Genomic DNA, 24,520 nt, shown 5'->3' on the forward strand with positions numbered 1-24,520 from the left:
GACTGCCTTCGATCATTCCATGATTCCCACGTATTTACATGTTCACCTTGCATTCATCGCTAAATACATTTACACAGATTGCAAAAATTGAGTATACTCTCCGAAGCAAATCCGATTTCACATAAGTCCGTATAAATAAATTCCGTTTGTTCATTTCTACAACTGTCGAAACGAAATCCAAAATATCCAGTAGTCAGCATAAGCCTACGTGGCGCGCCGACCCTGAATTTTCATCCCCCGTTCAAGGCAACTTCTTATCCGTTTCTCGGCGACGATACACCGTCGCACCGACGGAATATTATACAGCCAATCGCGCTCCCTTCGGCATTCGATTTACGACGTTTACACCTGGAAGAAGAAGATCGCGCGTGAAACGGATTCGTTTCTTCCTCGAAATATATCCGGCGGAAACTCGCATTCGACAGTAGTTACTGCGAAATCGGGGAGAATAGGCGTTCAGGATCGACGGAGTTCGGTCGGGGGTGGGGCTGGGAGGTTAGGGACGTAAAAATCGAGTGGCTCGGGGTTCCCCGTGGGATGGGGCTCGTGTAAAAAGGAGGATTTCCAATATCACGTCGCTCAGGCATCTTTTGGATCGGCGTTAATGGTCTCTTCCGTTCCTGCCGCCCTCCAGCCGCCCCCTCGATCCTCGTTGGATCCACAGATTTTTTATATACAGGGTGTCGTGTAACTGGTAGTTCAACTGGATAGAGATTGATTGCACGTATATTAAAAAATAAGTCGAAAATATAGAATAAAATATGAAATTTGTTCATATGCGGCTTTGTCCTCGGGAAAATCGATGTATCGGGTCTTATCGTAGATCTTTGCCTCGATCGAGGTTTACGTTGACGAAGACTTCCAGTAGTGTCGCGAAAACGTTTATTCGGGAACGTGTCATTAATGTTGTATCTATAAAATTACAAAAGAAGTTGAATTGTCAAGTTTCTAATAGTTCAGGCGATTAATAAAATAATTCTTATGGAACTTTAAAAGCAACGAGGCTTTAACTGCTCGCTTCTACAGTCAGTCACTAAATGAACCGGAAATCGAGAGTCGTCGAGTTTGATCGAGGCTATTGGTCCTCTCACGAGCATAAAAAAGGTGGAGAAACGACGCAAAAGAAGAACGTAGTGCCTAGGTCTATTAATTGCAGTCGCGTAAGTGAAATCGTAAAGAGAGTGTCTCGTTCGACTAAATGTTCTCTAGACGATAGAACGACTGATAACAGAGGTCTTGGGGCCGTAGGTCGGGACACGTAAACAAGAACTGTCACTGAGCATAATAATACGTAACACCAATTTTGCTCGTGAATCTGTGAATGCGTACATCTTTTCGATAAAACAAATTCAACAAGAAGTTTATACGAACTTTTCTCGTCTATTCGACCTCATTACACCTGACCCTCGATTGACACGGTAGATTAGTCCTCGATAATTCTGTGTACATTGAAATCGTGCATTTAATCAATTTAACAAATCCGTATGAAACAGCGTTACATATTTTTTCGTGAAATGAAAAATTATATACATATTTTTAAATAGAAATTCATTAATTCAACAAGACCGCGCGTGTAATTCACGAAACGAAACAAAAAATTACTCTAATTTCTGCATTTCTCTCAGTGAACGTGACATGCAAATGCCGTGTTTATATATTATATTATTCTTCGGTGGGTTATAAACTGTCCCACCCTTTGTCTAGCCTTTTATGCATGATACATGTTAACCCACCTCGAAAAGTTGAAATTATTCATAGTCATACAGTTTAATATTTTGTATAAAGTTTTCTATCCACTTGACAATACCACGAACTAAAGGTGAATGCGTAAATAGGTGAAAACAAAAATCTATACAAACCAAAACGCATTATTAAATTGTTGAGACTGTTGTCATTAAGATTAACGAATTGTGCAGTAAATTCTATACAACTTGGGTCGCCTTCTTTAAAATCATTCATTACCAATCAAAGCAAACCACTATTTCGCTATTATCAATTCATTATCTTCAAATGAAATTTCCACTTGAAGTAGAAAGGAAAATTTTGTTGCATTTCTTCCGAATTATCGATAGTAAAATATCACACGAACTCAGTAGCAAAAGTAATTAGTATGCCAAGGGGTTAATGGAAGTTCATCCATTCTTCAATCTTTAAAATTTTCTTTCGCATTTTTTCCTCGACAACTCTGTATTATTACGATATCTTATTTGAAATGCGTTTTCAAAAATAGACAGTATAGAGCAGTGTAAACAATTCTTACTAACAATATCGAAAATAACATAGGAACGCAAAGGGTTAAACCCAATGCAATTCGAACGCCATGTAAATCGAGAGCTAATTCAATACTGTCATTTGCTTGGAACCTGACACTCGTGACGTCCCAGGGGCGGAGACAGTCGCTCCGAGAGATCCAATAGCGAGTTCGGAAACGGCTGCTAGCGCTCTCTGCTGCGCGATCCGATTGGCGTGCGCGAGCGCCTCAGCCAATCATATACCGGAACCGAAAATTCGCGCGAGGAAGGCGTGCGCCTTCGTATCTGACCACTCAGACGAGAGTGCCAGGTTCGCTGCAACGTAGTACAAACTTGGTCGCAACCTGTTTGGACACCCTGTATATACGTATATACGTCCGTATGGCGTGCACATCTATATCTGTATCTCTCCTTTCATTTTTATCCTTCGTGCAGCGGTGTGGGGGTGGTTCGTTCTCCATCGAAACGAGTCGAAAGCTCGCCGGCAGAAATTCTAATAGCGTCGACGTCGATATATATATAATAACGACATCGGTAACGCCGCGCGGAAAGAACACGGAGCTCCTCTAATGAATCTCGGCCGGGCGGCGACTGCCTTTATCGCGGACTCCGTGTTCCACGGCTTCGAATCGCCCTGCCCGCGGCTAGACGTCGCGGAATTCCGAATTTATTTCCCGGGCCCGAGTCGTTTTCGCGAACGACGCGATCTTCCGCGTTTCATGGAACGCGGTGGTTTCGGTGATTCTGCGTGCAGCGTTTATTATCGGTGCTGTTTGTTTGGTAAACGAATGAACCAGGATAATTGCCGTAGCACAAATCATATAAATTGTCAGTACATAACAGCCTGTACATAACGGAGTCAATGTTAACACTGGAGGCACGGAATCCGTCAATGGATACCGAATTTTTTAAACATTATTTAATAGCAGATTAACCTGTTAACTGTGGAATTTAGTTGGAAAAACCTCTGGTTCGCAATGAAATCGAAAAATGGAGCGTGTACTCGTCGGACGCAGGACGAATGCACGTAGAGTATATTTTAATGAAAAATCAAAGCGAAACAAAGAGGAATTACATGTTTATGTGAAAAAATCAAGAATTCATCGCTGAAAGAATTAGTATCGTGTCGAGCTTTACGATGACGTGTATACTCGTCAAAGACAGTTAACTGGTTAAGTCGATTTTAATTTGTGCAATTGTACGAATACAAAATTTATTGGAGAAAGAAAATCCTAGGCATATTCTACATCTATGTTCGCTCTAAGCTATGGTAACTCGTAACAGAAGAGTACTATTCAATTTGTCTTCAAGAAAATTAAGTAATACTTATGTATGTTAAATTCTGTGCAAAATATTCACCACGAGTCTGACACGTTGTTTTATGGCAAGGGGTTAATATTATATCTAAAGACTTTATGATTTTATATCAAATCGTATGGAGAGTCACCTCCCGAGTGCAAAGGGTTAATAGTTTTCACTCGTTCAATCTGAATGTTATCTGATAAGAAAAGCTACATACGAGGTACTTTCTTCAAGACCATGTTTCACATCAGTACCATCAAAATCGGTGTGCGTCAAGAAAATGATAAGAAAAGCTACATACGAAGTATTTTCTTCAGCACCATGTTTCACATAAGTTCCACGAAAATGTGCATCATCAAGAAAAATATAAGAAAAGCCACATACGAAATACTTTCTTCAGCACCATGTTTCACATAAGTCCCACCGAAATGTGCATCATCAAGAAAAATATAAGAAAAGCCACATACGAAATATTTTCTTCAGCACCATGTTTCACATAAGTTCCACCGAAATGTGCATCATCAAGAAAAATATAAGAAAAGCCACATACGAAATATTTTCTTCAAGACGATGTTTCACGTGAGTCCCATCAAAATCGGCGTGCGGTTGAAGAGGTTCCCCGGCCAGCCCATCCGCGTCGGGACATTATCCCGTCGAGTTTCCCGCGAGCGGAGCAACATTGTCCTGCGTTGCCCGGCGACGGATTATCGGCCGTTCTTTCATCGTGCAAACATATTCACAGATTCGCCCGTAAATACGTTGAATAATGGGCCGGGCCCGGCAAACAGAGCGCATCCGTGACTCTCCATAATTAAATACCGGCCGGCGCTCCAGTTGCGCGTTACGAGACAACGTTTTAATCGGCTTTCGAGCTGTCGATGAATGGAATTTCGCGAAATTCGTTTACCGGCGGCCCGTTTCTTTCCAGCCGGACGTCCGGGCGCGGCGGATGACGGCATAAATACGTCGCACGCGAATTTCGGGCTCGCGAATTTACGAGTGACACGGCACCTCGGATTTCGATAAAAACTTCATCGCTCGCCGGGCTACCAGTATCGATCGCGCGCGGCTCTAATAAATCCGGTACACGGCGCCCGGCCGTGATCGTGTTTCAACTTAATTTTCCACTTTTTTCCCCGTGTTTTCTTCGAGAATTCTCTTCCCCGCGCCACCCCCTTTTTTCCCCGTCCCGCCGCCGCCGCCTCTGCCGATACGCGAATACGTAATTGTTTTATGAACGGCGCTCGGTTCATCGAGGAACGAGACAGGTGTTGCTTATCCTCCGGTAAGACACGCGAAATGAAGAATTATACCTGGCCGCCCTGTCGCTGTCTAACTGGAATTTATTTACATAACCGTGGAATAGCGTGCGCCGGATGACGCGAGTATCGGTGCGCCGTTACGCTTAAATTGACATCGTTATTTATGATTATAAATTTACGATATCGGATTTGCTCCGCGGATGCCGGAGGAACGTTTGTGTTAGTCAGAAGTTCCTCGCGATGAGAATTATGCCAGGGGTACTAATAGATCTTCGATCTTAACCACTCGCGCTGGAAATGAATTCAGAGATTCGGCAATGTCTCGCGCGATCAATTCTGTTTTTACCTATTTTACGCTGATATGTACACCGATTTTGTTTGTTAATCGTTCTGTATAGAGTGATACATTTCGAAACAATCTAATAGGCGTGATGCAGCAAGATTGTCAATGTGTGACAGATATAATTAAGAGTTTTGCAACAGAAACTTCTTGACGTGCGTGGCACGTCTCTCCAGCGCAAGTGGTTAAATAAAACAATATTATATATTCTTCGTTAGTTTTATAGTCCGCCATTTAGTTTCACGATAATTTTTCTTTATTATCCAGCTGAAAACTATCAATTCACATTCAGACTTTGGAAAATATCGTAAAAAGACCTCTTAGATCAGATGTTCATATTTGGAAGGCTAAGTCGCGAACAAACGATGTAATTAGTGAAACAGCAAGAGATCACGTAGTTTCCTGTTTTCCTATTAATTAAGCACTCGATGTATAATTTAACTTCTGCCGAAGGTTTTCTGCGTTTCAAAGAATCTTCGTCCGTTAATACATAGATTTAACCCTTTGCGGACGAAGATTGTCGAAAGTGTACGAAACCTTTTGCAAATTCTGCTAAATTAAACACCGAATGCTTAAATCATAGAGAACAAGGAAACTGTGTACGGACTTCTTGCGGTTCGAACAGTTAAATCATTCGTTCACAACTTGGTATCCCAAACGTGGAAGTTTTATCTCAGCAAAATGCCGACATTCGTCCGCAAAGTGTTAAGTCAGTCTGAATTAACTCAGCTACGTGAAGATCGACGACTCACGGGTGCAACTAATATAAATATTATCGACTCCCCGGTTTTCGTAGCTTTCGTGGTAACAGTTTCGAACGGCTGGAAGTGCGCCGTGCAATTAACCGAGTTATCAGAGGGACCAATTTGATTTCAGCGCGGTAATAGCCGGCCCGAAAAGTTGCGATTGACTTTCGACTCCGCGGCAAATTGGATTCGAGTCTTTAAATTATTGAGCATTGTAAATCGGCCCGACGTCTCGGTGAATATTTATTTCTCGTAACTCGTGGGAGCGAAAGTTTCCGTGGCGGCGAGCAATCGGACGCGTTCCCAGCGATCTCCCATTAATTTCGACGAACATCACCGCGAAACGTTCAAGTTTACGTTAAACTCCGCGGGGGTCAAGTGTTTGCAAACGAGGGCCCTTCATTTTATTTCCCGAGGCGTTTAGCTTGCACTCACGATTATTTTCGTTGCGATCCGGCTTAAGGTTCCCGTCGGCGTTGCCCGATGGAATTCCGTTTTAACCGGCGCCCTTTGTGGATATGATTCAACCACTCCGCGGAAACTATATCGATTGTTATGAGGTTATTTCATACGTCCTGAAAGCTTTCGGAACTCCTCCGCTATCTCTTTATCGCATTTCCCGCTACCGTCTCAGAATGTTCTTTCGATTTCGCTATCGGAAGTTCCCCTCATTCCGTCGTTCAAAGACGGTTTACTTTGACCGCCCCTTGAAAAACAATAGAGCCGTTCGATAACGCTTACGTTGATTCATTGCGGAATTTTGCATCCGACCAACAAAAGAACGATTTAACCCTAGTCGGACCACGATGTGACTTGGAATGTGACTAAAGAATCTGATTAAGTAACACCTAAGATGAAATGTAAACTAATTAACACATTGCGCGTTAATTAGTCCCGCGATGATGCGGGATTTTTAGTCTACCGTTTAATTGCTAGTCCTACATTAATGTAACATTTTAGATATATATAACACAAATCCAAACTAAAATGTCAAAATCGAATTCCTTATTCTTTTTCGCAAGTTAGAAATTTCGGTTTGATTGATGTTTAAAAATATGTTAATATAATCACCGACGCTCCCGTTTCTAGTTCAATGTGTTAAGATCTTAATAAATCCGCTTGCAGCTTTTATCAAGAAATTGTCAAAAATCAGTTTAACCCTTTGCACTCCGTTGACTCTGCTATAGAGACAATTTGCATCAGAGATGTCATATGATTTGTTTCAAATTGCAACGTCTTTTATTCGAATAAAGCAAATGACAAAAGAAATTAAGGGACGTGAATCCACGAATATAACTCTCCTTTTCCTAAACGAAACTTTAGGTTCCCGTAACCTCCTCCATAGAAGTCAATTATTAACCCTAATCGGACCACGATGTGACTTTGAGTCACATTAGAACTTTTCACTTAAATTTTTTGATTATTTCATAGCGCATTTCCAAAATTTGCGCCCTATGAACAAACACAATAACATTTTAATCGTTCCTTTTATTCTCATTAATCACTGAGAGACATCGTGGTATGATTCGTTACAAAAACACGTGGTACGATTAGGGTTAAGTTTCATGATGTTCACGTTAATTTTGGATACAATTAAAGCTGCAGCACGAGCACTGTCTAATATTTCATTTTCGCGAGTGGAATATATTTTAATGGAATTTGAGGTAACAGCTTTCGAAGGTGTTTAACTACTTGTTAATCAATTTTTCTATTCCATTTCGGGGGATGATATATTTTCGTTGAAATATTTTACTGGAAACAATCGATGGCAATTTCTCGTCGAAGTCTCCAAAAATCATAGCGGTTCCGCGGAAATTGCCGACACGGGCGGCGTTATTTCTTCGTCCTTCCCTTGAAACTCGCGAGTCTCGAAGTTCCGCGAACTTCCAGGGAAAACGACGCCTCGCGAGGAAAACCGGCGCGCCGCACGCAACGCACGTTTTGTTTGGAGGAGAACCAGAATCACGCACTCAATCATCCTGTCTGTATTATCCCCGACTGAAAATCCATCTACTCATCGGCTTATTGTTTCAATATTTGTTCGCGTTTCGCCCGGGTACGCGTTGTCTGCTCCGAAAATAACGAATCTTTCTTATGTCTTCGCACAATACTTCTACACCTCTAACTTTAAAGTCTATGCGCGTTCTTTTCAATGGCAAAACAGGATTGTCATTGAAAAGAACGCGCTCGTACTATTACAAATACTCTTAGAGTAACTGGCGACTCGTAATATAAGTGACTCGTAATATATTAACCCTTTCTCGAGAGACTCACTTCATTTCATACAATAAAACTATAAAATGTTCTATTTAATATTATACTACGTCTAATACTGAAATAAAATAGCTTCGTTCCTCGATGTACGTGATTTCTCTTCGACTGAGTTTCACAGAATATCGTCTTTATCTCCTCAAATGTGAAAACATTCCTAACGAAAAACTGCCGAATACAAATTGTTAAAAATTCGAATGTTTAACCGCTTCTGTTTATCAGTATCAATTATAATTTTCTCACTATATTCTTCAAGAGAAAAATCAAAGTAAATTTATTCGAATAAATGTTATTTCTTCATATTTTTTTGTAATAACACAATATTTGTGACCTCATTAGATACTCTTAATAATTTTTTCCCATACACACCCAATCACTTCCGCATTTTTGCTAAATATCCACAAAAGTTGTTTAGCATCCAAACGGTTAAGTTTAAGCATGCATTAGACACTTCGATATTCGAAACGCAGAGAATATTGCAGAAGAATATTCAAAGCTATACGAATTCGAAGTTCCATTTCGATGTATTCTATATAAACAAAGTATATGGAAGTTTATTCTTTCGCTTTCATATTTAATCACGGAATAACTTATAGGTAGCCCGTGAAATTGGTTTTGGTTAGGTTAAGTTTAGCATCCAAACGGTTGAACCTCGCAACCGAAGTTCCACATTGAGACACTCCGAAGAAGCGACGCGGCGATCGGTCGAAAACGCAGTTGGCATTCGAACGACCATCAACGTTCGCATTACCCAAGAATTTGTTTTACAGGGGACCGGTTTGATTGGAAACAGATTCCTCCCGGTGATTTATCGATTTCGGATTGAAGTAATAAAGACCGGGAAGCGCGCGGTCCATCGATCCCCCGCCCGCGATTCGGGAATGCACTCCGGCCGGCTGATAAAATACGCGAAACGTCGTGACGGCTCGCAAATCCTCCTCCGCCGGCCGCAGCCGGCTCCGATCGATAACGAGACTTCCGTTTTACAATTAAGGTCGGCCACTTTCGCAGCCCGTATGGTTTATCGAGGCGCGAGCGCGCCGGCATCCGGGCCGCGGCGTATATCGCGCCGCGGATACCAATAATTTCGACAGGGGCTATCATTTCGCGATCGCGAGGAGAGTTAGAGCGGCCGCGGGGTCACGGGGGCAATAATTCGACGGAAGTCCCCGTAAAGCTACGTGTAACATCTCGTTACCGTGGTTTATCGGCGTTCGTGATAGGCGGACGGTATTCCGTTGATACGAATCGCCGGACAACGTGACCGACGCCCTCGATCTGCATCGCTCCTTGCTGATGCCAACGATGAGCTAATGGCGGATTAACCGTTTGACTGCTGTGTCACGCGAATTCGGTGACACCGTTCTTTCAGGTGAACTTCACCGATTTAACGCTTCGACGAAGATTATTCGGAACATACGGAACCTTCAACGTATGAAGCTGAATTCTATATCAATTGCTTAGTTAACCCTCTGTGGGCCGAATTTTTGCTCGTGATTATAACAGAATCTATGCAGTGTAAAATTAATAAATATGAATACGAATTAAGAATGTATTCGATAGTTTCAATAATCTCATCAAACGAATATATTTTGTAACTTTCGAGTTACGATGACGTTAAACTTTCATGCCTGAGCGTGCAAAAGTTGAAGTTAACTGATTGGTTTATTTTATTCACCACTTCCGGTGCAAAATGAAAGAAATGAACAAGATGCCGATATACTGATATGTGACTTCAAAGTTACATGAGCCTGCAGAGGGTTAATATAAGAAGAGTATGTGCTGATCTCTTGCTGTTTCACTAATTAGATCATTTGTCCACGACTTACCCTTTCAAATATGAACATCTGATCATGTGTACATTTGATTTCAGTATGAAATTAACGTGCCTCGGATGGACTCGCTTCTTTTTCGTACGTTTTTCATAACTGCCTTCGTTTGTTCTCGCATTGGTCAATTTGCATTGGTTTTAAGATAATAGACTGTAAGCAAATGAAAACTAACCATCTGATTTTACCCTGAAGGGGTTGAGCATTAACCCTTAACGGACTGAGGTATTTCGAGTTTACTTAGATAAAGATAACATAGACAGCAAGTGGAAAGAAATATACAGAATTGAGTTAGTACAGTATTTAACGCGTTGATTGTAGATGTTACAGCAATAACGATGATATAAATAACAAAATGATTTTCCCCGTCATGAGCAGCATTGTATAGGCGAAAGTGCCATGCCGTTTATATGGCGGCGTTGGTCCGTTAAGCGTGAATTTCTGCTTGATAACGCGTCGAACGAACCAAATTTCATTACATGAGACATAAGGGAGATAGTAAAGCAATTATTATATAGAATCTTGATTTTCTAACCTTAACCTCAAACAGTCTAACCCTCCAAGGGTTAAATGTTCCTTCGAGATTGAAATTACATTTTGTTCAGTAGATCGAAACATTTAGGAGAAAATCTTTGCACACATTATGTTGCTATATTGATAACGTGAATCTTCGCTGAACTACTCAGAGATTATCGTGCACCATCTCTATACCAGGTTTCATTCACTTTTTGTTCACCCTCGGTGCGCAAAGCTTCGCGCCGCGTGAAATATTGTCTTCGCGAATGCAGCCGGCAAAATGAAAAACCGGGGTCGCAGGGAAATTTTGTACAGGGAATTCCACGCGTGTTCCTTTTATTGACGTTGTTCGGGAATGCGGGTCACTCCGCCGCGATTCCTAATATTTCCGAATGGTTATTTCGACTGCGTACCGCTGCGAACGAATGCGGTTTTCATTTGGAGCCCCCGCGGCGTCCTCCCTTCTCGCGTTTATTCGCGTTCCGCGGCTCGATGGCGGCGCGCGCCCATCGGGGATCGGTTTCATTATTTCTGGGAAAGCGCGGCGGCCCGCGGAAAATCCTTGTAACCGTTTCCATCGAGATGCACGGCGGCCGCGCGCCGCGATAAATATCGCCGGCCGATAACAATGCGCGTCGGACCGTCTATTACTCGTAAACCAGAGGGAAACGATTTATCGGCGGCGTCGCTTCCATATTCCTGAGAAATCCGCCGTCTTCCATTGCGAGGGCATTATGTATGTCGCCGTCGATGACCAAAGCGGTATCGATATCTCGTTTGATCGCTTGCGACACATGACACGCAGAAGAATCGAGGATTCCACCTTTATACGGCGCGTGATTCGCTGCGATACGTCTCGTCGCGGAATTTATCTGCGCGCCGATAAGAGAGAATTAGTCGGTCGCCGTTTCTTCGGGATTTATTCGATCTCGTCGAATATCGATAGGATTTATTTTTGGAAGTTACACGTCGATAATCGTACGTGATGTATTATTAACAATGGAACTGCCGAATTGGTCGAAACGACTCATTCCTGATTCCTTTCCGCCATTCCTTCGGGAAGCCATTAAAGACGTTCGTTTGGAAACACGCGAGCTGAATTATGAATCTCTCGATAGATGCGCTCTTGAAATATAGAGGAATTTCGAAAAGTCAGTTTCAATGCTCGGTAGCTCTAGTGTTAATCGGGAATGCTGAAAATGCTCTGTACAGGTGGTAGTTAGTTGTATTGTTCGCATGGTGGACTGAATAGATTTGAAATGGAAATATTAGCGGAAGTATTAACTGAATATATTGAGGAATTCGCGTATCAGTGTTGAAATGTGTCCCCGTGTACTGTTCCCAATTCGTCGCTGCCATGGATTAACTACTTCAACTGTCAATGCAGGAGTTAAGCGGATAGTACAAATGTCACAGAGCGAGGGATCGTTCGACGAGAAAGGAACGGTCGTCTATTTTTATCCGGCGCAATTCGAATTCGCCATCGGATACGCAATTTTCGTACACGATCGAGAACCGGTCGGCCGAGGAGTCGCGTCGTATCCGACGGAAAGTCGCCGCACTAACGTACCATTTTCCCCGGTGAATGCGGCCGAATTAAAAAAAGGCAGCTAGCGAGCCCACTCGATCATATTTTGAGCGATCCCATCGATCGGATCACCGTTGCCGTTCCGCGTAAACCCAAACCGCGGGCTCGTTCCGACGTTCCGTGCGCTTGTTGCCAATAACCGATATTCTGCCAATCAAAGCCGCCTCGATCGTTGGGAGAAACATTCTCTTTCTTTCTCTCCGCCCTTGGTCGCCTATCCCGCGAGTCGATGGACGTCGTTAGTCGTTTGTAACCTGGAACATAACAGAAGTCGCTGTTAGTTGACGGTTTTGTAATTTGATTTACACCTTAATGTCGGAATTAAAATTGAAATTCGGATTAAAGCAAAAATTAATTTGAATTTTAATTAAGTTAAAATTCAAATTTGACATTGGAACTGCCGTACCAGTTAAAATGACTGGTTTCGATCTTTTTGTTTAGCAATTATTGATATCTTCGAAGCACTGAATATTCGAAATGATTTCGAAAATAAATAGTTTCACTAGAGTACTAGAATGAATCGAAGAAACTGAAAATAATCTATTGTTACAATTTTTATAGGAATTGCATATTAATCGTATTAAATGCTCGGTAGTTCTAGTGTTAGATGAAGATTAAAATTCAAATTCAAATTAAGATTAAAATTCAAACTATGATTAAAATTCAAATTCAAGTTAAGATTAAAATTCAAATTACGATTAAAATTCAAATTCAAATTCAAATTCAAATTCAAATTAGAATTCAAATTCAAGTGATCGAATCGTTCTAAGAAATCCACATGCGCGGATGTCCGAGCTCCCAGCTGTCAGCGCGAAAATGAAAAAATGCAAACAAGTGATCTGCACTTTCCCCAGCTGACAGGGTAACAATGGGCTTCGCCCCCTTTACGAGTTCACCCCCGGCATACGGGATTTCCGGCTGATATCAGGAATCGGTTCCATCAAACATTTTCATATCACGAATGAATCTGTTGCCCCGCGCGCACAAACACGCGAGCGGATCGACGCGGGGGACGTTTAATTGATGCGTGGAGCGGCGCGCACGTACGGGGCTTTGTGTATTTGAAAAGGGGAACGTGGACGACGTGGTCGATGATGTCCATCGATCGACGGGGAATAGAAGGATGGCCCCTCGGACGGTACAAATTATGCACCGCGGATGCAAAGTGCATAGGGAACGAGGCTCGCGCCTCGATGCCCTCGAATGCACGGGACAGCATTCTCCTTCGTTGTCCTGTCGTCCCGCAGCATCGCTTCGTGCGTCGGCCACCAGTGGGAGATACTCGTTTCATAGTCGTGGCATCGAGCTTAATGCACCGTGTCTCAAAAGCGTAGGCCGGCGGGATTCACGAGCGGACTTTGAATCAGCAGGCGAATTCACGGTTGCAAGAACAAATTGATGAAAACCACGTAACACAATACCTATACCCTCGCACGGAGAAATTATACGACTACATCGGCGCGGTTGGATCGCCACGGAGAATCTTAGACCCAAGGTCCCGACAGGCCAAAGCCTCCAGCTGGCCACCTAATGGACCAACCGGGGTGCGAGAGATCCAGAACCAGTCTAGACTATGATGTCCAGATGCCACAGAAGGAAATCCGAGAATCTTTCAACCTAAAGGTCCTCTGAATCCTTAGAGACCTCACGGATAAACTCGTAGGATCCTCTCACTGTGTCCTAAGAGGTTCACTAAAAAAAGATCTAGAAGTCCATTTCATTTACGAGACATTTTTATTCTTCAAAGTAGTCGTGGGTCGCGAATACTCTCCTAGGGTGGCACACTTGTAAATATTATTTTTCCTCCTGCAAAGTGTTAGTGGAGGATTTGGTGTACGTCGTGGAATCTTGATACCGCTTGCGACGTGCATGCTCCCATCACTATTCCCGTGTACAAAATGCCGGCACGCGAGTTAACATCCCATGAGAAGTCGCTTTCCTTTCCTTTCGTTCTGCCTCCCCCGCGTCTCGCAGCTCCATCTCTCCCTCGCTTCGCCGTGTCTCTCGACTCCCCCCCTCCCCCCTCGGCTCCCCCCGTTGTCCATGTCTTTCCCGTTTTATCTCTATTATTCAAGTAACTCGTCGCAGCGGCGGAACTACGCGAAAGAACGCAACCGTTCCCTCCCTTTGAGCCTTTTGCATAAAAGAAACTACGGTACTTAGGCGGATCGAGGAGGCAGCGTGAGATCAAACATGCCGCGGGCATACCGCCGCACCTTGTCTTGCGATTTTAACACGCCGACGAACCGCCGAGCTCTCGCCGCGGCACCGAACGCTGAATTAGATTGCTTAATGGAGGCGAAACGAAAGCTGAATTACGGGACCAGCCGCGCGAACCTCGCGACGAGGCAGCTCCTCTTATTAACTCCTCCAATCCTTGCGCCGTTTCGATCATAGCAGCATCGGGGATCTTGTCAATCGGGATCTTATCAATCGATACTGTCCACCGAAGTTCGTTACTCTGCGCACAACGTTCCCGCGCCGCGTTTGTTCCCGATTCTCTATAAAAATCCAAACGAAAGGAAAGGATTCCTTGAAATTCGAATCAATTCATACCGGGACTAGATAACAGAAAGTTAAACATGAAACAGTTTCCGTACAACAGACCGAGACGCTTGAACTTTTGATGAAGCTCTAATTGAGCTACCGGATTGCTTGTGAATACAGAATCCCTGTTAACCCTTTCACTTACGATTTATCTCGACACAGATGTTCCTGCTTACGACCGCTGCGATTTTATAGATACTTATTGTACAGGAAATTGTAGTGTTACATGTTCAATGGAATTTATTAATGAAAATAAGAAAATTAGCTTGCTTATGGTGAGTTTGTGGAATTTTGTATGAAATCAGTCTCCAAGGGGTTAACTCGTCGCGGATGAAGATTCTTTGGATGTAAGAAACCTTCAGCATATTAAGATAAATCACATATCAGTTGCTTAGTTAATAGAAAAAGAGGAAACTACGTGCTGGTCTCCTGCTGTTTTAATTGAATCCTTTGTTCCCGACTTAATCTTCCAAATACAAACGCTTCATCTCAAAATATCAACATTCCTTCGCAAAGGGTTAACACTAGATTCACGGGACGAGTCAATCTGACTGACATTGAATTTTATAAGCATTGTTTGGTAAATATTTGGGTCGATTTTTATTATGCAAACACGTATGCTAATTGTCTACTCTTAAACCTCTAATTTCTAAGCTCTAAATGAACGAGAAACAATTTCTCTAAGAACAACGGAACAAACTATACAGTAAATGTCAGTAAATCTAGCGTTAACACATTGCATTGAAGAAAATATAAAATTCCATTCGAATTGATTATCTATTTAAAATATATTACATAACAATATATCTGAGTTTTTCTATGTATAGCGATATAAGTTGACCTCACTGAAAATTATCATCCGCACAATTCAGTTTTGTGAAAATCAGCCGGTACGCAATGTATTAACACGTTGAACGCCATGGGGGTCACCGATGACCCCCAACCAAATCGAATTACTATAGTTCACTCAATTAAACGACGATCATTTGAAAACATTTCTATATTTTAAATAATTCTACCTAATGCGATGATATTCAGCTAGATGAACGTGCAATAATAATAACGCAATTCAATCAAATGATTTAATATCATATTTTCTCCATTTTCTGTATTTTGCTCTACAAAATCTTACGGCATTCAACGCGTTAACCCTTTGCACTCGAGAGGTGACTCAGTCACCACTCGGTTTGATACAGTAAAATTATAAAGTTTAACACTAAACTTTGTATAACGCGTCACTATGTGAAATATCAAAGTGATCATGCGTTATTATACACTCCTCTCGCATACTACATTACCCGTACCAATTGTAATCTCCCGACAATCCTTCTTTCGAACGCCATGTTTACGTTATCATCGAGTCAAAAGGAGAATTACGGACGTGGTCTCAGTTCCTGCCTCCGTAAGCTCCGTTTCAACCTCTTATCGACGTTTCATTCCTTTTGAACGTGACGCTGTATGTCGGACGAGGCACGTTCTCGTGTCCTTTATCGCGGAACGGCGTATTTCGTGCGCCGCGCCGCGCCGCTCCGATCGGCAGAAATTACCGGGAAAGAATATCTAAACGCGACGCGCGGCTCGGCTCGCGTCCCGCTTTGAACGCGGATCCGACCGTTTCCCCCGGCGGCGAATCGCGCCGGATCATCCCATCCGGGTTCCTTACGCGCGAGATTAATCGCTGATCATCTCCCATCCGCGCGCGTGTATGTTTACGTCCGCGTACCGAAGCGCGGCTTGATTACACGCGACGCCTGATAATAGATCACCCGATGCCCCGTTCACGCTAATATCAGGCAACATCCTCGACGCTCCGCGCCGCTGACGGACGCTCCCGCCTCGCGTTCTCCGCGATCCGATTCCGTGACGCTGCGCGCCGGACCTCCTTTCTTTTCCGTGACGGAACGCTTCCGGTTATTGAATTGAATTAATCTTATTCCTGGCCGGCGACAGGCTTCCTCGTTCCATCGTTATGACTCGGTACTGACGCTGATGGACTCGCCCGACGAACGATTCTTCTGTCAACTCAGCATTCCTCTTCTGTATTCGGTTCACGAATTAGAAACTACCTTTTCCTTGAATATGTACTTTACAAACTACAATGCTGAATAACCGACGAATTTTGTGGAAAATAGTTGTATATTAACACGTTGAACGTCGTATCAGTCATTGGTGACTGACGCTTCTGAATGACTAGGAAACAATCGTAACGTATAGGGTATCCGAGGTGAAATGAAAATGTTGAACACGTTGACTGCCGCGCGATTTTGCCGAGAGAAATATAGGAAATGAACGTAATGTAATATTAACTTATGCCATTGAATTATGTTGTTGTTATTGCTGAATGTCAGTGCATTACGTGGTACTGTAATATACAAAAGTTTCCGAATAATCATTGTTTAATCGAATGAATTATAGTAATTCGATTTGGTTGAGGTCACCGGTGGCCTCCATGGCATTCAACGTGTTAAGAACGTAACGAAGTTGATAATAGTGTAACGCAAATATTGTAACGTTAAATAATTAATAATTATCCTTGCTTTCCTTTGCTACAAAAGAAAAACTCTGGAAAGACGTTTCTATCCGAAAATTCTCAATGATGTCTTTGGCACATTGACAATCTTGCATTACGCCTATTCGATTACTTCGAAATGATTAACAAACAACATAAGTCTACACATCAGTGTAAAATACGTAAAAACAAAATTCATCGCAGGAGACTGCCAAATTTCTGAATTCACTTCCAGCGCAAGTGGTTAACGCGTTAATACATATACTGACAGCTGATAAGCAGTTGATCTATCATAAGCAAAGATCCTTGGTACAATCTTTCTTTATCCTCAACCTTTTACGAGGTTCAACGTGGTCTGTATATCATAAATATAACGTCACTGTGATCCGAGACCGATAGAATTCTCCACCATGCAATTACGTTAGATTAGTCTGTAATGCGCACAGCCGATAACAGAGAAATAATTGCTACAGTGGCGTATCGTTCGAAAGGATGATATACACGAAACACACTGGCGTACGGTAGCTGAAAGGTTAAACGAAAATATTCAAAGTTCATTTCTTGCGTTACATTCGCGATGCAATCGCGTAGGGTCGGCCGGATAGGATCACACGGTGAAGTGATATAAAACACATTGGTTCCAGTTTATTCGTGTTATTCCCCCTCGTTTTTCTAATAACACGTTATCCACTCGCAACGGACGTTCAGTGTTGATAGATCGCCGCGGGGATATTAACGTATCATTACAGGTTCACGGGTCTCTAACCTAGGAACCGGCCGGCGAGGGGGGATCGCAGTTACGGTCGGGGAAGGGGTTGGTCGGGGGGCAGAGCACGAAGATGGAGGATTGGTAGTTACAGTGGCCACCAGCTAGTTGGCTTGTCGCTGTTCCCCAGAACACACAACGGCCTAGACGATGTGCATTGTAATTATACGGAAACAGCCTCTCATGCCTCATCCTTTGTCCGCTGCGCCCCCGCCGATCCGGTCTTTCTCCCTCTGCGGCCGCGCCGGTGCCTTTCTCGCTCGCGCGAATCCTTTCAGGCCCGTTTGTAGTCATCGATGTTGCCCGGCTTCCCTGTTTGCGCAGGCCGGCGAACGCAAACTGTGCAAAACCTCCGGACAGCCGGTGATCTAGGCACGTCGCGCCGCGCACACGTGGCCCACACGGAAACGTTAACGAGCTTGTTTGCCGGCCGATCGAAAGCGAACGGTTTCGGGCGATTGTTCATCATCGGCCGTCCTTTGGACGACGGATTCGCTCGTCGTCGCGCTAAGTACACGTTTAACAGTTTGACCGACTGCCGCGTCGCCAGAATTCGGGCGACGCTATTTTTCATGGAAACTTGGACGTTCGTTTTCTTCGCGAGCTGATCGAATTTTCTTGGATGTGCGAGATATGAGAAAGATAGTGGTGCGATTATTAATCCTTTGCACTCGAGAGGTGACTCTCGGTCACCACGTGATTCGATACAACAAAGCTATGAAGTTGAATGTATAATATTTCAAATAGAATAAAACATAGAAAATTTAAATAAAACACCTCTGTTGCTTAATTTGTCTATGAATCATCGTTAAATTAGTTTCAAACAATATGACCTATATCTCGTCAGAAAATAATTGCAAAGAAGTTCGCTTAAATCTGACGTAAGTGGATTTTAATTAAATTACGATAAATGTGACTATTTTATAAATCGTTTAATTTAGTTCAATTCAGTGTTTTCATAGTTTTAATACATTTTCTTAGAAATATGCGTTAAAATTCTGCCGCAGTTAAGAAGAATCGTGACTTCTCAGTTTCTGGTTAATGAAGGAAACTGTTTTGAGTACCTCTCAGTCACTTATGAGAGTAAAAGGAATGATTAAAATGTTATTGTCTTTGCTTATAGGGCCCAAATTTTAGAAGTCCAAAAAAACTTTTGTAAATGCAATATGAAATAATCAAAGAATTTAAGTGGAAAGTTCAAACGCGTTTCAAAGTCACATCGTGTCCGATTAGGGTTAACAATAGAACTAGCGAGCTTTTGAGACGATCAACCCTTTGCAGACGAAGATTGTTTGAAACATAGAAAACCGGCTGATGAAGTACGTTATATATCGATTGCTCGGATAATTGAAGAACGAAAAGGAGTCTCGCTGTTTAAGTAATTAAATTGTTTATGACTTAGTCTTCCAAATACGAGAATCTGGTCTCGTCGAGGTGTCGACTGTCGCCTGCAAATGGTCATGTGTAATTTCCATAGAAATCGTAACAATACGTTCTTTCCAGTTTCTTCAGACATTCATTATAGTATTCGAAACTTACCTCTGCAAATACAGGAATAATTAAAAGTCTTTCCCAAAAACACAATTCAAGCGTGAATACAAGAATCCCAAAGTAGGTCAATTTTTCCACGCGATAGTTCCAGAGTCAATAGATCTCTACTCAGAGACGCGTGCGTCAGACATTTCCCAAGTCCGCAGAAGTAAAATTTCGCCATCGACACGTCCACAGAAGCAACGGAATATTTATAGTAGAAACATTATCGATCCTTTGTTACGCAAATAGCCGAGCCAGCATTCGCGCGTTCAGAGACGGCTAGAACTGTCTTTATCCTGTTCGGGCGCATCCTCGGTACGGGATTGTTTTTTCTATCGCGCAGACCTCGCCGAGATTTCCTTTCCGGCCGGAAGTTTGGACAGCCGTCAAATGCAGGTCATTCGCAGGATCAGCGCGACGTTTGGGTAAATAATATGCCAGCGATTCGCCGCTGTCTGGCGAAGTTCCCCGTGGGCAGGGGTTACGCTCCGGTTGTCCAATAGTTTCCCGGGCCGGTTCCATCCCCTTGAACCATACTTCCGTTCCGCAACCTTCTTGAACCCGCGCCGCCCACGCCGATTCATCCATCCCCCTCGTCGCTCGCGCGCGCCTAACTAGTTCATTATCCGAGGCGAAGTTAACTCCGCGATGCGGACGAACGGGGGCGGCCATTACGCTGTCGTGCGCGCGTACTCGAGTAAGTACGTACCCGTTTATTTACCCGACGCCGGAAAATATTTCCCGGCGGCCCGCCCCTCGGCCGGATTCCTTGCTCCTCCAGCTGAACTTTATTTATTCAACCGGGGCAATAAGAAGGTCGCACCGTCGCCGTTCCTCCAGCCATTTTTCGCGTCGCCTTTCTTCGCCGCGCGGCCAAGGGAATATTAACGAGGGTGAAAGGGCGCGAGATTCAATCGCGCCGCGATCGGAGGCAATGCGAATGGCTCCCTTCAACGGGATCGAATTTGCGTCTCAAACAAATTCGAGTGTCACGGGAGCTACTGATCTCTTAGGGATGTCGCGCTTCGATTTACATTTGAAAATTGAAGCTTCCTGTCCACGTGAAAACTCGATCGAAGGAACTATTCTTCGGAGACAAGCGCTGTATCGGTCCGTGAACCGCGCGGCTCGGATCGCGACGGGTTAAGGGTTAAAAGGTCGATTGTTATTGATCCCCGTGTGTCTGGGAAACGGTAGAAATGAAAATATCCCAGAGAATTTACTATGTAGCAGGAAATGTTGGACGTGGATGCTTCTAAAAATATGTCCGTCGTCGGTGGATTTGGAAGATCGCATAAAACCATTCATGCAGACTGTCTGTACGCGGTCCGCCGTTAATACGTTAAGCGTTGCGAAAATCGTGGCCGTTTATTGGAGTTATTCTTTTGCAGCAAAGGAGAGATATTTACGCCTTTCGAATATATCGATAGACTTCTAAGTACGTATCGCCTTTCGTAAATATTGATAGACCCACGAGGACGTACATATACACCTTTCGCAGTCAAAGGGTTAAACGGACTCTCAGTCCGCGGCGCATTGAGAAAAACCGGACTCGCGCCGCGCGGCGAGTCCGGCCGGTTCCGTTTTTCCCCCGCCGCGTCGGGACACGCGCGACGCGCCTGTAGAATTAGTTAGGAAGCTAATTGCAGCACCACCTCGTTTTAATTCCATTATACGGGCCGCGTCGTGTAGATGCAAATTTTCTCCGTCCGCCCCGCCGGCCTGCCGCGCGTCGCACAGCTGCGCGCGTACACCCCCGCGACGCGTCCTCGCATCCGCTCGCCGCCCGGGGAACTTTCCGAATTATCTTGTAACGAGAGCCGACGTCAACGTTCGCAATTACTGGCGGCGCCGCGGCCGTGAGACGCTCGCTCGCTCGTTCGCGCTATCGGTGTATTAACGGATACGCGCTCCCCCCTTAACGCCCCGGCTCTGTTTCCGGAAGTTTAAGCGCTCCCTGAACCGGCCGACAATTGAAACCGAGAGTCCCGCGACGCCGGTCTTGAGAAGCTTTCGCCGTTCGAGCGTTATCATCGCGCGTGATGCGATTCGGTAATCTCCTGCGGAATGGATAGCGGCGTAATCTGGCTAAGGAATGTTGTCTCCCGCGTGTTAGGGGATCGCCGGAGCTAATTGGCACAGAGGGAATTAGACGGGGGTCTTTTTTCTGTCCCGAGCGTTACGGAATTTAATATGGAATCAGGCGGAATCTGCTACTCGGCTAAGCCTTTGTGCTGCGCAGCCACGCTCGAGCATCGTTCCCATTAATTCCTTGGAATATTCGGGTAGCGCAGGACGCTGTGGAATCAGTTTCTGGTAAAGGAATATTCGCACGTTGACCGTGATGAGAATTTTCTGGCGTTTGTTACTCTTTCGTAATGAAGGGAATTATTAACCCTTTGCACTCGAGAGGTGACTCTCAGTCAGCATTTGATGTGATATAATAAAATTACAAGCTGTTGTACACAATATTATGTTTTATATAATGCATCAATATGTGAAGTATTTATATAAAATAGCTGTTCCTTAATTTACGTGTGTTTTCTCATTAGCTCGTTTCAAACAATGTCGTCTGTCTTATCGGAAAAGGTCGAATGTTTCTAGTGGAAAGCTTCCGAGTGCAAAGGGTTAACATTCGCGGACTGCTATAGCATCTTCATTGTGACGATAAATGACTTGGATGTTATAACATTCAAATTTATAAGCCGCATTACGCATTTCATTCTACTTACCCTAATTTTTTAAAATTTCCACGCACTTCAACTCTCGGAGAACTGAATCTGCATTTCTTCTATTCTTGCAGCTCGTTAAAATTTTCAGTGTCCGTGTTAAGATGAATTATTAATGAGTCGGCGCCGCAGTTCTTAAGTTAGATTCTTGTTTAACTGCTTCTGTTATGAGATACGCCGATTCGCCATCGGTTTCCCGTCTGTGCTCGTTTCCAAGCAATTTGGAAGCAGTTCTCAAAGCTATCTTAAGCGGTTTTAATTTTCTGGCTATCGGAGAACAGATTAGTATCTCGTGCGGTACACGAATAACAAGCTCCGCGAGTCCGCGTAACCCAGTTCCGTTCCGCCGTCCCCGGGACGGACCGAAATTAGGGAAGCGCGTAAAAATCTGTTTAGACCTTTAAGGCGGCTCTCTTCGTTAACGGCGCCGCGTAAAACACGCTTTACGGCGGGACCGTCGAATTTCATTCGAAGCCCCGAACTTAATTGTCTCGCAAATGAATCTCGGCATTCTCTCAGCGTCCCGCGCGTAATCCGACGGTTACCGAGGGTCTCAGTTTCCAACTAATTTCCCCTCGCCCCGCTTTCTGTTCCAGGTAAGCCCGACATCGAATTGAAAGTGCTCTCCGGCCGGCGTGAACGTAAGTAACAATTGGATCAATTTGGCATCATTATACCGGCAGACGGTACAAAAGAAAATTCCTTTACTACCCGCTCTCTTTTATCACGGCCGACGATGCTTTGTCCCGCGGGACGGTGGAGTAGCAGTAGGCGCAAAGGACGAAGAGAGAAAAAAAGAGAGTCGGCCGGAGAAGGAACGGAAGTGTGCCGAAGGATTCATTATGATTTAATAACGTTATCGATAACCCGACGGCTGCTGTCGGGCGGGTAAAAGGCGTCGCTAAACCAGGCTATCGATATAATCGTTCGTCCCCCGCTTAATTAGCGACGGGAAGCGAAGAGGCGCTCGCCTGGCCAGCCCATTAATTATAAATGTCTAAGTCCCGGGGCGGCGGGCCGTCCAAGTTCGGCCCCAGCATTGTGCCCCAGATTCCCCATCGATTCGTTATCGAGCCCCGAAACTTCGTAGAAAATGGCGACAGATCCACGGGAGAAACGCCGGTTTTTTCGATCGGGATCGTCCCGGTGTCGCGCGGGATGGATACCCGACGCGAAGTCGATGTTGACACGAAGCCGGGGACTCGTCAGAGACGTTTGCCTAATTGTTTGCCGATGCGAACACAGGGGCACCCGATTCTCCCGGGTGTTTGACTTGCGCAACTGAAGCCCGGAATCGTAAGTTAATTATCGCCTCGACGGCAGTTTCGTCGGGGTAACGGCGGCGCGTTTCCGAAACGTCCCTCAAATAAATCGACCCAGCCAACTTCGCGATTTCTCGGCTGCTCGTTGTTTGCCCGGCCGTCCTCCGTGTCGAAATAATAAGGGGAGGGTTCGAACTCGGTCCTCGGCTTGTTTGTAGCCTGTTCAAACTGGATGACACGTCGGCCCTGCGATGATGGTATGTCAAAGTGGTTGCTTTCGACGAGATCGAGATTTCATTGAATCTCCGATCTCATCATCTGAATCGAGGACTGTATAGTTCGGTATAATCTTCGTCGGGGATACGATGTATCGATCGAGGACGTCGCGATCCTTCTCTTCGGGTTAACCCTTCGCGCTCGAGAGACTCGCCGTTAGATTTGCTATAGCAAGATTATCGTCTTATATAGAATATTATGCTCTGTACGATGCATCGATGTGTGAGATATTCAAATGAAATAGCTTTGTTTCTTAACTTATGTGCGTCTCATTTGATAGTTTTAGAGAGTGTCGTTTGTATCTCGTTGAAAAAATGTTGCATATTTCCGAGGGAGAACTTTCGAATGCAAAGAGTTAATTGTGATTTGAAAGTGGCTAATCTTATCTCGGGGAGACGCTGGAATTTAAGTATCGCGCGAGGGGACCATTAGTCGATTAATATCGCCGGTGAATTTTGTTATCCGAGGGCGGGGGTGGTGCGCAGGGTGCGTTACCGCGACTGGTCCTCGCGAGCGCGGTTTACTTTCGCTCGTCTCCCTTTCACGCTGCAACTGCGAATTTAATACGATTAATATGTGAGCCCTATAGAAACTGTAATAATAGGTTATCTTCAGTTTCTACAGACATTCGTTATAGTATTCGAGTGAAATTATTTATTTTCTCTTGATTTATTTCGTCTTGTTAAAATTTCTTTATAAACGCTAAAACACGAATTTATTAAGACTTCAATTGCTTTATATCTCAGTTTCGGTACTACTAAATCAAGCTCTTTAATCATTTTCCAAAGAACT

The 24,520-nt window shown here is 44.1% G+C and overlaps 2 protein-coding genes across 3 annotated transcripts in view; one reads left to right on the forward strand and one right to left on the reverse strand.

Annotated features, from left to right (window-relative positions):
* The window catches only part of hiw (MYC binding protein highwire), a 421,563-nt gene that overhangs the window by 57,703 nt on the left and 339,340 nt on the right, over nt 1-24,520 (forward strand). The gene's annotated exons all lie outside the window — the stretch shown is intronic.
* LOC116430478 (uncharacterized) overlaps nt 1-24,520 on the reverse strand; it is a 200,342-nt gene that overhangs the window by 47,195 nt on the left and 128,627 nt on the right. For both annotated transcript variants that reach the window (XM_076368980.1, XM_076368981.1), the window contains one exon: nt 12,089-12,360. The gene's annotated coding sequence lies outside the window, so the exon portion shown is untranslated. The remainder of the gene's footprint in view (nt 1-12,088; nt 12,361-24,520) is intronic.

Source organism: Nomia melanderi, chromosome 7 (assembly GCF_051020985.1).
Source record: "Nomia melanderi isolate GNS246 chromosome 7, iyNomMela1, whole genome shotgun sequence".
NCBI lineage: Eukaryota > Metazoa > Arthropoda > Insecta > Hymenoptera > Halictidae > Nomia > Nomia melanderi.